This window comes from Rissa tridactyla, chromosome 1, assembly GCF_028500815.1.
Source record: "Rissa tridactyla isolate bRisTri1 chromosome 1, bRisTri1.patW.cur.20221130, whole genome shotgun sequence".
NCBI classification, from domain to species: domain Eukaryota; kingdom Metazoa; phylum Chordata; class Aves; order Charadriiformes; family Laridae; genus Rissa; species Rissa tridactyla.
In genome coordinates this window covers 205,822,036-205,836,199 of record NC_071466.1, presented here as the reverse complement: position 1 = coordinate 205,836,199, position 14,164 = coordinate 205,822,036, and the positions used below count along the sequence as shown (strand labels likewise).

Genomic DNA, 14,164 nt, shown 5'->3' with positions numbered 1-14,164 from the left:
CCTAATCCACATAGTTCATAGAATCATAGAGTAGTCTGGGTTGGAAGGGACCTTTAAAGTCCAACCTCCCCTGCAACAAGCTGGGTCATCTTCAACTACATCAGGTTGCTCAGAGCCCCGACCAACCTGACCTTGAATGTTTCCAGGGATGGGACAACTACCACCTCTCTCGGCAACCTGTTCCAGCGTTTCACCACCTTCATTATAAAAAATTTCTTCCTTCTATCTAGTCTGAATCTACCCTCTTTTAATTTAAAACCATTACCACTCATCTTATTGCAACAGGGCCTGCTAAAATGTTTGTCCCCATCTTTCCTGTAGCCCCCCTTTAATTACTGAAAGGCTGCAAGAAAGTCTCCCTGGAGCCTTCCCCAGGCTGAACAACCCCAACTCTCTCAGCCTGTCCTCACAGCAGAGGTGCTCCAACCCTCTGATCGTCTTCATGGGCCTCTTCTGGACCCGTTCCAACAGGCCCATGTCTTTCCTCTGCTGAGAGCTGGACACAATACTCCAGGTGGGATCTCACCAGAGCCAAGTAGAGGGGCAGAATCACTTCCCCCGACCTGCTGGCCTCGCTTCTTTCGATATAGCCCAGGATGCAGCTGGCCTTCTGGGCTGCAAGCACGTGTTGCTGCCTCACGTCCAGCTTTTCATCCATCAGTACCCCTAAGTCCTTCTCAACAGGGCTGCTCTCAATCCCTTCATCTCCCAGCCTGTATTAATACCAGGGGTTGCCCCAATTCAGGTGCAGGACCCTGCACTTAGCCTTGTTGAACCTCATACGGTTCACATGGGCTCACTTCCCGAGTTTGTCCAGGTCCCTCTGGACAGCACCCTGTCCCACAGGAGTGTCAACTGCACCACTCAGCTTGGTGTCATCTGCAGTTAAGAGCTACAAAGACTCCCTTCACCCCAAATCAGATTTAACATAGCACGCTCTATGAGCACAATTTCACTTTTAGCTAACCAAGTTCAACTGCCCAAAGACATAGTATCCTCATGAAAATCTGTCCTTTTATTAGGCTAAGTTTAATGTAAAACCAGCATGAGCCTCTGCAACAGGACTGCTTCATCTGGTAGATGCAATATTCACCGCTTCTTTGTTAATATCTTCTTTCTGCCAAGAGTCTTTAAATCTAGTGGGCATAGAAAGACCAGAAAGAACAGCAACACGTGTGCAACCAACTACCTCAACCTTACAGGAGTCTTAAAAATAGTTCATTGGGGGTGCCAGGGAACGTCAGTGAAACGTCATCACCTGGCAAAAATCTTGGGTGTCATTCTGGCACCCGTTCCATTCAGGGGGGATATAAAACCAAATAAATGGTTTATGACAGTGGGAAGTTCCATATTATAGGCTTAGAAATCTCAATCCAAACCTCAAAATAAGGACTACAGAACAGACAATTTTTCCCCTCCTCCTGACTGCAGGAATACACAACTAGAAAGCATCCAAGAGTCTACAGGTGTTTCAAACTCTTAAAAATGCTTTAACTTACCATTTTATAATTGTTTCACTCTAAACATGAAAATTCATTGTTATACTGACAGATATCATAAAGAAGTCAAACATTTCCAGATATTACATTAGTTTGAATAGAGAAAATTGGGAATTATAGCACCGAATGCTGCATCAAGGTGAGGCAGAGGGAAGCAGGGGTTACCTACCAAACCCCCTTCACTTGTTCTCAAATGGAGCTCAGATTTTTGTAGGCACTAGTTACTCAGATCTGGAACTTCATGCACAGCAGGGAAAGGATGTAAATTTATCTTCACTGGGGTTCAATCAGCAGTAACATAACAGGCAACAAATACAACATCATCTGAGTTTAAAGCAAGAAGCTATTTGCTATGGCAAGACCCAAATTGCTTCTTCATACTTTTAACATGTCTATTACCACCAAAGAAAACTGTAAGACAACTGAAGAACAGCATCTATACATCCCTGCTGGACATACAGCTACTACATTACATTCTATTATTACTAACTGAAATGTAAAGTACTTACATAAAAGATGGGTATCAACCTGTATCTGTGCAAAACTACCTCAAAATTTGTTGACTTCCATTGCTACAGTACGAGAAGGAAGATCATCTGATTTCCCCTTTCAATCTGTTCTATTCCCTGCCTTCGATTATATCTTCCAAGAAGTTTTACTAACAATCAATTTAATTTGACTCCTCCTGTAATATGTGGTGGCTGGTTTTTTTAATCCATCACGATGTATTTCACAGATGCACCTATGCAAAAAAAAAAAAACCACCACCAAAAAAACCCCACCCAACACGAAAAAAACACACACATAACCAAAACCCAACACTTTTAATGCTACAAAACTACTGAACTACAAAACAGGCTTCCCTAGAAAGGCAGTCGATGCCCCAAGCCTGCCAGCATTTAAGAGGCATTTGGACAACGCCCTTAACAACATGTTTTAACTTTTGGGGTCAGCCCTGAATTGGTCAGACAGTTGGACTAGATGATCATTGTAGCTCCCTTGCAACTGAAATAGTCCATTCTGTTCTAATCATCAGTAAACAGCACTTAAAAGAGCAAAGGCACGGACTCAAAAGCAGTGGTACTTTTAAGACAGAAACAACAAAAAAATCACAACATAACACGCAATTAACATCAGATAGAGGAAATATAAATGAGTGTAAAATTACATGAAGTTCACATAAACATATCCAAAAAGGTTTGCACGCAAAAACAGTTGTAAGAACATGTTTGAGTTAACTCGGTATGCACCTACATAAGCACTCAAAACCTTATTAAGAGGGATTACACCAAGACATTTTTAAAGTGAAGAACATTTATCATTCTCTGTGTTTGTTTTCACACCATCTCCATGAAACCTTCGGAAGGGGAAAAAAAGCTCTTAACGACAGGATAAAAATAATTCTTTTTCTGGTATCCAACACAGTCCTCCTTCCAGCTTGAAAATAAATTTTCTGTTCAGCTTTAAAAACATATACTTTAATAATACAGGCTGTTTTTACTTTTGATCACAGACCACAAGGGTTATGGATTTACACATATATCAATTATTTAAGTTCATCAGTATATGCTTTCCCAAATCATGAGAAGTGCAAAAATGGCATGCGCTATTTGGAACCAAATAAATATTTGCTAGCAGCCTCTCATCTCTGAATGCAACTGTCTCCTCTTCCACAGAACTTCTTGGATCTCTATATACCAAAAAGGATAGAACTGAGGCCATTTTTAATTCTGAAACACCTGGAAACCAAGAAAGCAACGATCACTGAAGGAACAAAAGGCTAAATAACAGCAAAACAGCAGAAGATCTACTTGCAAGTGGGAAGAGAGAAAGAAAAATCAAAACAGGGAGCTGTCTATCCTTGGGAGACAAAATATTAATCCCTTCTTCAAGGGTGTGAGCTACTGATGCCACTGGAGAGGAAAAAAGCCTTAAAACACGGAATTCAGAAGAGAAAGGGGATTCCAAAGAGGATTTTTACAAAACATTACTAGAATCAAGGACTTTTTTAAAAGTTACATACCAACAAGAGTAAAACTTAATTCTCTAAAAGCACTTTAAGCAGAAACTGAAAGATAACAACTTCAAAAACTGATTAGTTGGTTTGAGCCTGTTTCAAATTCACACAGATTTATGCTACTGCATACACAAGACAAATTCTGTCAAGAATTCTACTTCATTTTCAGACTGGCAGCAAATGACAGTTAGAAAAAATTATTTTTGTATACTTCAGGCACTGTATTTCATAGAGAAAATTATATTTATATTATATAATGTTAAACTGAATACTGAAAGACTGGAGAAGTGTCAAATTCATAATTATTTGTTTGGCCTTCAAATGTTGGATACGTGACACAGCTGAGCAATCTAAGATCTCATTGCCAGACATGGGTAGAGTCCAACTCCCCACTCTCCTCTGCCACTGCTCCTGGCACACAGTCCTACACCACTCCTGGTACTGACTGATGCTCATCTGATTGCACAGTAAATTGACTTAATGTCTCAGCAGAAACTACTCACTTTGCTGCTAAATTAATGAACAGAATTGGGTCACAGCACTGTCAAACAGAAACTAGAGTATGGAGACCATCGATAGCCCGCAGAGAGGAGCAGCAGAACCCACCCCTCCTCAGTGGCAGCAAACCACTTGATCTGCTTAGCTACGCTGCCCACCACACCTTCATCTGTTCACGCTGAACAGCAAGCACAAGGCTGAATTTTTAAAGGGGAAAAAAAAACCAAACAAAAACCACACAACAAAACCCACTCACACTTGCTTACCACATATATGAAATAGGACCCTGTTCCTAGCAAACCTAAATAGGAAGTTTCCTAACCAAAAAGCCTGAACTTTTAAATTTAATATTAAAGTTATACAATTTCTCAGCTTACTTTTTTAAAGATAATGCTCTAGTAATTTAACTGTAATATGGATCAGACTACAATTTCTTTCATCTGCACCACCCACACACTCACTGTACAGTCCCTGTTCCCAATCCTGCCTGGACATCAACACACACTCAAGTTTAGAATATTTGTGTTCAATTATTTTAGCGTATAGCCAAAGTTTTCCTGAGGAATACAGACACAAAATGGAAAACTGATTTCTAGAAGTAGTATTTCTCAGCAAAGCTTGAATTCTATTTCAGAGAACAAGGAGAGGGCACATTTCTAGCTTAAGGCTTCTGCTGTGCTGAATTTCAAAGATCCACTCTGAAGCAGGTGTTGAAAGCTGCTCAGAAGTTGACAAAACTTCAATAGTAAAAGGAATTAGTTTGCTGAAATACTGGAATTGCTATCAGCAATGCCCAAAGTACATTCATCTTATTCTTCTTTTGTGTTAGCTGTAGAGACGAGCAGAAACACACTCATCCAGTAACTCTGCTGCTGCCTGTATCAAAATACTTTAAAGCAAAATGCGTTGCTTCCTCCAAACCCAATAGTGCTGCTTTGACACTTGGCTAACAGACACCAGAACAGTTGCCTTCAGTGTCTCCCTAGGGCAGTAACCACATTGCCTCACAAAAGAGATACAGAATTTGGTGAAAACATAAGCAAGCAATCCAGAAGGCTAAATACAGATACAAACACCGTAAGACTGAGAGATCCAAACTAGTTTTGTTTTAAGCAAGATTTGGCAGCAGCGGCGCAGTGCTTGACGCAAAGCTAACTCTCTTGCACCTCTCAAGTAGTCACTATTGAGGCACGCACTCACCACCCAAAACCTTCAAGACAAGTGTTTTGGAGAGTCTTCACCAGCAGTCACAATAAAGATGTGTACACACATACACAGGCAACTGCTGGAATCTAATTTCAGCCAAGACAGTAGCCATTTTGAAGGGCTCTGAGATGCATTTGGACAAGCACAGCTACTGACACACCCACAAACAAAAAACTTTTTCCACTGCATGATTCAGAAACATGAGACAGAAGTAATAATTTTCACTTGTATAAAAAAGAAAGTCTTTCAGTTGAGGTGAGTCAGAGAACCACTTTGCGACTCCAAGAATGAGGAATGTCAGGGTCAGGGAGAAAAACCCTCAGCGCCCATAGTCATTTACAGGACCTTTCCCCTTGATCTGATGTTAAAAAGCAGACTGGGCTCACGCTTTACTGGAGCATAAAAGACGAAAGAACAGCAAAGTTTTAATTTTGCTTCTGCTCTTATTTGGCTAGCAATATACGCACGAGGATGGAGTTATAAAACTTGCATTGTATTTTTAAAGAAATTAGAAGAATGGAAATCTGCGTTAATTCTGTTCATGCCTGCACATACTCAGCAATAACAGAACTACCTCTAAACAATTTTTAAACATCTTCTGGGCAAGTCAGGCCTTATGTACCACTAATACTTTTGCCACTGCGTACATCTACATGATAGGTAGATCTCTCAGGGTAACTCAGTAAACATATTTCTTCTGGTGCCACAATATTCCTATCATAGCACAGGGCCTACTACTCAGGACTGAGATTTGAAACTGTTCAGATTTTATGCAAATAAGCCAACGCTTTGTTATCACTAGATGATACGTACTTGTAATTTAAACTGATGCTAGACAGCCTGAACTCTGGTAACTACAGATTCCTTCCAAGTGTGAGTTTTTATAAGAAATCTCAGAAGTTACGTGAAGTTTATTTTATGTTGTGTTTTATCCATGAGATCATTTGACCTGAAGTTTCACATAAGCAGAGGCCACAAAGTTTTTACTTCATTCGGTTGTTTCAACTAGAGCAGTGTTTCTCAACTTTGAGGTCACAGCCCCCAAAACTACTAGGGAGGAAGCTTTAGAAGTTTAAAAACAAAACAAACCAACACTAACAACAACATTAAACTGTTCTTTTCCTCCAGTTTTCTAGCTGACAGCTAGTAGCAGGAAGGGCCAAGGATTTTTAACAGCAGCCAGTAATTAAAGTCAGTTTTCACTTCCTCACTTCAGGAGAGCTCAGTTACTGAAATTTAACAGAGCTGAGGAGCACTTGGTAGGGGGCAGGAGCACAGAGGAAAGAACGTCAACACAGAGAAGCCCAAACAGGGACCACATTTCTTAGATTTTTCAACTGAACAATAGTACTGGAACACAGAATCTTACTCCTCATTCTATAGCACACACAAAAAAAAAAAAAAAAAAAAAAAAATCACAGTAATATCAACCAGCTGCAGGTATACTACTTGTTCTGCAGTGAGAGACCAGCCTGGCTATTCCTGTCATCAGCTACAAAACATTATTTAAGTCTTTGGCTTGGTCCTGTACCAGCCATCTCCTACTGCAGTACTGCAAGAAGTTCTGCCTAGTCCTCTCCAGTAAGGGGATTGGTAAGAAATAATCTCCAATTAATGATCTTCACTTTCTTCCCATAGTCCAACATGGACAGACACCACTCAAGCATTTCCTAGCATTCTTTCTTACGTTTGTGACAACTCAGCTCTGCTACAGCTCTTCAGGCTAAATCTTTAAATAGTCAACACAGAAATACCAGTTCAAGCCACAGAAATGTCATTCTGGATCTTCCAATGAGTTTAAAGTTCATAACAACTAAAAAATAGCTTAGAACAGGAACAGCCAAGACACCGCACACCAGCCAATAAATAAATAAAATATGCAGTTGTAGAAAGTACAAGTGTTCTTGGAGGCACCGCCACTTACAGTAGCAAAAAAAAAAAAAAACCAAATAAACAAACAACAACAACAAAAAGACACCCTGCATAAGAAAAACCATGAGAAGCCTTTCAGATCCCAAAAAATCCTCAAGTTTGTACCAGCCACATCTTTAACTGACAGAATTTTATATTTTGATTTTAACATATCATCATGTATTATAATTTTATTTTAATATATTTTGAATAAATATAATTTTATATAATAACTTGACGAGTTAATGAAAAACATATAATAAAATAGTTCAAAGGGATTAGAAAAACGGACTTCCTAATAGAGTTCAAACATGCACGTGGAATTCTGATCAGGCACAAAATGCAGTCACTCCGCAATTAAGGAGAACGAGCAAGATCAACTGCCAACAGGTTGAAAAGCTAATACACCATGTGCTGAAAACAAACATAACTTCAAGGTGCCGCAGTACATGGCCCAGGAAACAAACCAAACAGCAGGCGTACAACTGAGAACTGACAGCTCTCTTGCTCTATTTATAGGCTTGAAAGCTTGAATATTAAACATCAGAAGAGTCAAGCCTGCAATACGTCAAATAATCCTATTTTATGTTGTCTCAACCCTCACGGAAGTTGAATAGTCACAACCACCCTGAGAAAAGCTATTCAAGATTTTTAGAAAGGGACACTTACAGGCATACAAACACAAGGCGTGATAAAAGTTGCTACAAGGACATACATTGACTTCTACTGTGTTTAGCTCATTAAGGTAACTATCTCTTAAGCATAAGATCCTAATATGCTTCCTCCTATACCCTTTCCAAAAACTGCACTTATAAAAGCTGCAATGGGATGTTGTAAGATAAGCAAAGATTTATAAAGTGATGAATAAAAAAATACAAAGCTCCGAAATATTTTCAATTAATTCTTCTACAGCAGTCAGAAAACACAAAGTCTGCAAACAGTCTCTGGAGTCTGGTCACCTAAGTTACCACATTAACTATATATACATAAAGTTATAGATCAGCTATTTTATGTATTTCATAAAAGTATTTTTAAAAGCAGCAATCTATTCTTCCTTACCTACTTCTAAATCATGACTTTGCGAACAAATCAATATCCAAAATAAAAAAATGCAACAGAAATCCCACCTAGACTGAAAGCAAGGATAGAAACCTGGCAGGGGTGGTATGATTCTGAACAGAAGTCTTCTGTTACAGGTCTGCACATGAGAACAAGGATCTGTAAAAGCAACCATGCAGGACAAAATTTTTTGTGCAGTTCCACATGTCTGGATCTTAAGATACATGACAGGGTGAAAAAATGCCGATTTAATCATCTTAATTCAATGACGTTATCCACTTCAAGCAGCAAAGGCAGCAAAAACACTCCTCTACCAGCGTTTTTCACACTGCTATGGAAAAACTTGAAAGACAGCAGAGTAACCCACATAAAACCAGACCTCTTTTCTGAACTGATTATCACAGTATTTTAATTAATCTGTGCCATGGAAATTAGAACTGAAACCCACTTCACATATACAATACAATTACAGGTGAATGAAAAATATTTTGTGTGCACCCAGCCTAGCAACTTCCCCAATGACCTTTACCAGTGATAAGCTGGAGGTAGAAACACTGTTCTTAAAGGAAGAGCTCCTATAAATGTGACAGCATTGCAATTCTCTCTGAAGTCTTATCTTTGAATTCCTTGTCTTTGAAATAAAGTAAAAAACTACAATTATTTCCACAGTCTTCACCATAAAAATAAAAGTGCCAAAAAATACATGCACATGTGCTACACACAGTCTATCGTAATTTGTACGCGTAGCCTTCAGACATCTTCCAACTGAAAAAACAATAACCATACAGTAATCTTTTAACCTGCATAGATTTTGCAAACAGTGGTAGAAAAAGATTCGATTTTCACTTTTCACTGATGTTCCACAAGTCCAGACTTCAAGCTCCAGACCCGTACTTCAAAGCCATTAGAGCACAGCTCTCCCTCCAGCTGCCACCTGCTCCATCCCAAAGCAGCACGCACTGAGTGTCTCACCCTGCCTGGACAACAGGGGAGACTGCTCGAGTCCAGCACTCTTGGTTCCTTTTAAGTTCTCAAGGATTTGTGTAGCCAACTGAACACACTATCTGAACGTGAGTAACTTCGGGGACAGAAATGAATCACTCACGTAAAGGGATGGGAGGGAACCAAGAGCAAGCAGCAGCAAAGACATCTCCAGAAAACTTGGGAAAGCAATCCACCACCTACACAAAAGGTACGCAAATGATTTAACGCATTCTTTCTGAAAAACGTTTGAGGCCCACTGGAACTTAGAAGAGCTCTCCTCTCAGTGATCTCATCGCACATACCCTACCTGTATTTTACATACATGTTTCACCCTATACTCTTATATGAAAGTTAATAACTTGGTACATAAGGACTGTGAAGCAAAATCAGTATTACAGGCTAATCGGTGTGGTGGGTTGTGTGCCCTGCACTCTTACCTCAGTCTTTCCCATCCCCTCAATGTCCCATCAACTAAGGCGCATTGCACACAAATCCTTCAACATTTTCCCTAAAGACATACAAAGACAAAATATAGTGGATGGGAAAAAGTATGCAGTATGACTCAGAGGTAGGTCTCATCTTAAATATGCCAGTTTTATAATTACACCTGTGCAAAACCCATCTATAAAAAAAATTTAAAATGTTCATAAGAATATACAATTAAAATAAGTGTCATTTCTCCCAGAAGAATGAACAAAATGCTTTAGAAAGTGATTTGTACTTACAGATGTTCATTCTCCCTTCTTCCCTGCATTTTGACATTCTATAAATCAAGGCATTTAATCTTGCAGAAACTAATAACTTCTCTTACTGCATTTTTAGAAATTGCTGTGCTCTGATATAAATAACGAGAAAAACAGGACTGACCTTTCTTTAAAGGGAAAACACAAGTAAGACTGTTTACAAATAAGCCTATTAATCATTTTTCTTTTTGCAGAATCTCCAGTAACCCTCAGCCATGTTACACTGGTGTGAAACTTTTTGGTATAAAACTTTCAATTTTTAAAAGGCATTTTTTTCATTATGTAGATTATTTGAAAAGCAAGTTTAAGTAACTTATATTTCCTGAATTTTTAACAATATGCACATGCCAAGAACCTTTTTTCCAAGAACTGAGCTCTTCTTTCCACGTAACAGATTGAGAGAAAAAGGGGCAATTATGTAGCTTTATTCTACAGAGAATACATCTGCAAGTGCAAAATGATGACAAAAAAGCTTTTCATTCTCGATGCATAAGAAAAGCCATCAGGCTTTCTGAAAGAGAGAAACATATTTCCTTTCGCAGCCTCAGAAACTGTAAAAATATCCTTTTTAAGAGTTGCCCTTCTCCAGCATCGGCAAGTTTTATCATTGCTTTCAACAGAATGGCAACCTAAGTTTAGGCAGATGAACAGCTTACACCCCTAAGCTTCTAATGTAAGTGAACTCTTCCACATTCAACTCAAAACACAAAAATCAGGCATATGCACCAACTCTCCCTCAAAAGTGCAGCCAGCAGGACTAGGGAAGTGACTGTCCCCCTGTACTCAGCACTGGTGAGGCCACACCTTAAATACTGTGTTCAGTTTTGGGCCCCTCTCGCTACAAGAAAGACATTGAGGTGCTGGAGCGTGTCCAAAGAGGGCAACAAATCTGGTGAGGGGTCTCGAGCACAAGTCTTATGAGGAGCAGCTGAGGGAACTGGGGTTGTTCAGCCTGGAGAAAAGGAGGCTGAGGGGAGACCTTCTCACTCTCTACAACTACCTGAAAGGAGGCTGTAGCGAGGTAGGGGTCGGTCTCCTCCCAACATGCAACAGGACGAGAGCAAATGGCCTCAGGTTGCACCAGGGGAGGTTTAGGATGGGTATTAAGAAAAATTTCTTCATCATAAGGGTTGTTAAGCATGGGAACAGGCTGCCCAGAGAAGTGGCTGAGTCACCATCCCTGGAGGTATTTAAAAGACAGGCAGATGTAGGCTGAGGGACATGGTTTAGTGGTAACTCGGCAGTGCTAGGTTAACCGTTGGACTTCATGCTCTTAAAGGTCCCTTCCAACCAAAAATGATTCTATGATTCTAAAAGCCAACATTCCCTCAGGTCTGACCTCTTCCTCTATAACCAGCCACCTTTTATCTTGGACAGCTAGTTTAACTATCAGGTAGGCTATTACCTCTGCCCCCTCACTGGAAGTCACAAACAGAAGAAAACTCAAAAAAGACAAAATCCAAATCATTAACGATATTCTCAATCTAAGATGAAAGGAAGGCATTCAACAGATCGTCAGAGTAACGTTTTACAACAAGATATAGATCTAATGCCTAGAAGCAGAAAATTAGCTGTCTTTAGAGACCAACACTGTAGCTTCTTAACACACACACACAAACCAACCACAAAACCAAAACCCCAAAGAAAAGGAGACTAATTCCAGATCTTTGTTCCTAAGCCCACAAAGTGAATTCTGAGATCATAATAAAAGGGCTTGGACCTTAACTTTTGTTCCACAAGAAGATACCTTTAGATGAAGAGTTAATAATCTTTGAGGTCACAGAGGCACTGACCACTGACACATACAAGAAGTTGCATCTTAAAGCACTTTGTCTTTGCTGTCTTGCCCTTAGCTCCCAGGATGTAAAGGCAGATCTGCAGAAGGAATCAGGAGATGTTTTACAAACGTCACAGCACATCCAGTCAGACTTCGGAAGCCCACAGAAGACATCCAGAGCTGCTGTTCTGAACAGGATACAAACGCAGCGGAGAGGACCTGTCTGTTCACAAACTGCTCTCCTGATACACTTGCTTCTTTCCCTGAAATAGGAATCCATTTTGCAGGACACTGGCAAGCCAAACATAGCCTCTACAAAACACTTCCCACCAACACCTTAAAGAAAACCTAAACATGATACTTGACTGCTAACATATCAGATCTATGAAATAGGGATAAGGCACCTAATGCACTTGTAGCACTGTTCTCTGTGAGAATACCCTATCCTGCTACTAAGCCAGCTCAGAACAGCAGAGGTGTTCTAATACAGCCACAGTGCATGTGCTTTTTTATACTAACTTTAAAATAAAGCACCAATACCTTCATTAGGTATCATTTATTAGATCTGCATAACAAGACTTGCTGCCTTTGCAGCTTCCACCTCATTGTGCTGAATGGCAACAGAAATAGGAGTGAGGGTAAAAAAAAAAAAAAAAAAACTGGTACACAAACAAAACCTGAGGAACCTCACTGTTGAGGCAGTTAAGTGTCGCCTGGTATCTCAACCACCAACTTCCTTTCATGCTCAGCAAAGACAAGCCACAGCTGTTCTTTTCACAGGAAGCCAGTCACCAGCTTACGCATTCCTCATGGTCTAAGCTGATACCTTGAGATCTGATCAACACATTGTTTAAGCTTTTATAGTTGCTAATACAGTTACTTGGAGCTGTGCTTAACATATAATATGTGATGTAGTAATTACAGGGTTACATGCCTCTGATCTCATATGAATGTGTTGAAGATAATGTTTTGTTTTGGCGGTTCAATTTGTTCTTTGTAAATGAAATCCTACAGCAGACAAGAGAACAGAAAAATACATCAGGAATTTGTTCCCAACTTCAAAAGCAGAGACTGAAAATAACAGATTAAAAAAAGATATTTCCTATACTTAAATACGCAACATCCTCACAGAAAAACTCATGCAGCATGACCTAGATAAGTGAAGAGTGAGGTGGACCAAGAACTAGCTTAACTGCTGTGCTCAAAGGGCTGTGATCTGCAGCACAAAGTCCAGCTGGAAAACAGTCACTACTGGAGTAACTCAGACATTCATACCTTGTGCCAATACTGTTCAACATCTTCATTAATGGCTGGCATCATGGGGCAGAGCACACCCTCAGCAAGTTTGCAAGTGATACAAAACTGGAAGGAGCGGTTGACACACCACAGAGTTGCACTGCCAGTGAGAGGGACCTTAGAGGCTGCAGAAATGGGGCAGCAGAAGTCTCACAAAGTTAATACTGGGATGTGCAAAGCCCTGCACCTGGGAGGATTAACCTCGTGCACCAGCACAGGCTGAGGACCAACTGGCCAGACGGCAGCCCGACAAAGGATATTCACCTAGAGCAGGTTGCCCAGGACCATGTCCAGTCAGGTTTTACAACCTCTGTAGGCAACCTGTGCCAGTACTCAACCACCCTCACAGTAAGAAAGTCTTTTTTCTTACATTCAGACAGAATTTCATGTGTTTTAATTTGTGTCCACTGCCTCCTGTCTTGTCACTGATCACTGCCATGAAGAGTTTGGTTACATCTTCTTCATTCCCGTCCATCAGGTATTCATACATGTTGATGAGATCCCCTTGAGCCTCTTCTTCTCCAGGCTGATCAGTCCCAGCTCTCTCAGCCTTTCCTCATAGGAAAGATCACAGAATAGAATCATAGAACAGTTTGGGTTGGAAGGGACCTTTAAAGGTCACCTAGTCCAACCTCCCCTGCAATGAGCAGGGACATCTTCAACTACATCAGGTTGCTCAGAGCCCCGGCCAACCTGACCTTGAACGTTTCCAGGGATGGGGCATCTACGACCTCTGTGGGCAACATGTGCCAGTGCTTCACCACCCTCATCGTAATAAATTTCTTCCTTCTATCTAGTCTGAATCTACCCTCTTTCAGTTTAAAACCATTAGCCCTTGTCCTATTGCAACAGGCCCTACTAGGTACTCTAGTCCTTTCACTGTCTTTGTCCGTGTGATGGACTCACTCCAGTAAGTCCATATCTTTCCTGTACTGGGAAGCCCAGAACTGGACACAATACCCGAGATGCAGCCTCAGCAGTGCTGAGTAGAGGAGAAGGATGACCTTCCTCAATGCACTGGCAACACTCTTCCTAGTGCAAGCCAGGATATTGTTGGCCTTTTTTTGCCATGAAGGTGCTCTGCTGGCTCACAGTCAGCTTGCTGTCTGCCAGAGCTCCAAGGTCCTTCTCATCAAAGTTGCTTTCCCCCTGGACAGCCCCCAGTATGCACCAG

General features: G+C 40.6%; 1 protein-coding gene across 3 annotated transcripts in view; it reads right to left on the bottom strand.

Annotated features, from left to right (window-relative positions):
• RSBN1L (round spermatid basic protein 1 like) overlaps nucleotides 1–14,164 on the bottom strand; it is a 52,038-nt gene that overhangs the window by 24,550 nt on the left and 13,324 nt on the right. The gene's annotated exons all lie outside the window — the stretch shown is intronic.